General features: G+C 37.9%; 1 non-coding gene across 1 annotated transcript; it reads right to left on the bottom strand.

Moving 5' to 3' along the window:
- Positions 1–1,128: 1,128 nt before the first annotated feature.
- On the bottom strand, positions 1,129–1,233 carry LOC142173929 (small nucleolar RNA R71). The gene has a single exon (XR_012703295.1). It is a non-coding gene; the product is annotated as a small nucleolar RNA R71 (small nucleolar RNA).
- Positions 1,234–2,309: the final 1,076 nt, after the last annotated feature.

Below are 2,309 nucleotides of genomic sequence, written 5' to 3'. Positions count from 1 at the left end.
CTTAATGCGTTCTTGATGGATTGATTTCATAGGAATATAAGCATGAATCGTGATCTTAATGAGTTCTTGAAAGATTAATAGGAATTAATCTTAATGCGTTCTTGATACATTAATTCCATAGGAATATAAATGCTAATCTATTTTGGACATACGAGTAGTAATTCAGGAGAATACAATGGGTATACCTTGCTCGATAAACCATAAGCGAATTGTATGAAAAGGGAAGTTAGTTAGAGTACAATAGGATTGGTGAATCGATCACAACCTTGGAATGTTTATCTCTATTAAATTCTTGAACAACCATTTTCTGCCTGCTAAATTAGTTAACTACTACATTTACTAAGTAGTTATAAAACACAAAATCAACCTTGATTGACTTGATTGAATAACAAGTTGAGTGAAATTAGTAGGTAGTTAAACATAAGTCTTTGTGGGTTCGACACTTCACTCATTATTATATTACTTGTTGACCATGTATACTTGAGTGTGCATTTGGAAGTAGCAAGTTTTTGACGCTGTTTCCAGGGACTTGAATATTGACTACTTTACCAACTTTAACTTTTATTGTTTATTTCGTCAAGTCTAACGTTTATTATTGGTTGCTCTGTTCTCAGGAACTTTGTTTGAATTCGAAGGTTCAGGAGACAAGATTGAGGCTTTGACCCGAACCTAAGAGAACATTTCACAGAAGGTTGAGAGAATCAAGGGACACAAATAATCTTCAGGAACTTGTTCAGCTACCTATAGAGATAGCATATGGGCAACCTTTGGCTGTACAGGAGGTGGTGATGCCTAGCATTTCTAATGCACCTCTATAATTGTGAAGCCCAGAATCACTGGGCACTTTGAGCTGAAACATAGCATGATCCAGTTGTTACATGCAAACGGAAAATTCATGGGTCTACCGCATGAGGATCTACAACAATACATTCTGAACTTCTTGGAGATAAGTAATACTTATATCATGAGTGGAGTCACACCGAACTATGTGAGGCTCACACTATTTCCTTTCTCTTTGTTGGGCGAAACATAGAGATGGTTAAAGGTGAAACCGGCTAACTCTATTACATCATGGAATGATCTGGCACGTAAAGTTTTGGCACAGTTCTCCTTTCAGGCAAAACTGCAAAGATCAGAAGTGAGATAATCACTTTTCAACAGAAGGAGGGAGAGTCCTTATATTCTGCTTGGGAGAGGTTCAAGGGGCTGCTTCGGGATTGTCCTAATCATAATCAAACTAATAAAGTGTTGGCTCATACATTCATAGAAGGGATAAACTAGAGAATTAAGATCATGGTAGATGCTGCAGCCGGTGGTCAAGTGTTGGAGAAAAGTTTTGATTAGATTTATGCATTGTTGAACAAATTCTCAAAAAGTAATCCTGATTGGTAAGGAGAGACGGGCAGACATACAGTCCAGAAAATTGCAGGGGTCCTTAAGCTAGATGTGTTTCCGCATTATCGGCACATGTTGCTACAATGGCAAACCAATTCAATAAGATGGCCATGGTTCTAAATAAGCAGCAAGTTCAACCAGTGTAAAAAGTTCAGACGTTTTATGAAGTTTGTGGAGAGGGTCACACGAGTAATCTATGTCCAGCAAATCCAGAGTCTGTATGCTTTGTAGGTAATACAAATAGAGGCCAGAAAAATCAGTATGAGAACACCTAGAATTAATACATTCCACAAGCTCCTCAACAACAATATATAGACCACCACATGCTGAAAAAATGACAAACCCAATGAGCAATATTGAGGAGATGCTAAAGAAGATGATGTATGACCATCAAGCCCAAGCGGCAACCCACTCAGTCGCCATTCAGAATCTAGAGCGACAAATTGGGCAACTTGCCAATGCCTAAAATACTCGGCCAGCCGGGGCCCTTCTAAGTGATACTGAGAAAAATCCTAAAGCTCATGTTAATGTTATGATGTTGCAAAATGAAAAATATTTGGTGAAAGTTCCCTCCAAAAAGTGAAAACAAGTCACTTTTGCTGAAAAATCGGTCAATGTGGAAGATGAGGTACCAGAAGAGATTATAGTAGAAAGGCCAGCTAAAGAGTGGCATGGCCACCATCACCTATAATGGCTAAGAGACCACCCTCTTTTTCGTAGAGATTACATAAAATGAAGGATATAACTTCCTATAAGAAATTCTTGGAAATTTTGAAGCAAGTAGAAATCAATATCCTATTGGTAGATATCTTGCAGGATGTACCCAAATATGAAAAATATATCAAAGACATAGTGGCAAATAAAAGAAGGTTAGCCGAGTTTGAATCTGTGGCACTCATGGAAGAATCTAGTTC

The sequence above is a fragment of the Nicotiana tabacum genome, chromosome 19 (assembly GCF_000715075.1).
Source record: "Nicotiana tabacum cultivar K326 chromosome 19, ASM71507v2, whole genome shotgun sequence".
Taxonomy (NCBI): Eukaryota; Viridiplantae; Streptophyta; class Magnoliopsida; order Solanales; family Solanaceae; genus Nicotiana; species Nicotiana tabacum.
Note: the sequence above shows the minus strand (reverse complement) of the source record. Positions and strands in the feature narration are given on the sequence as shown.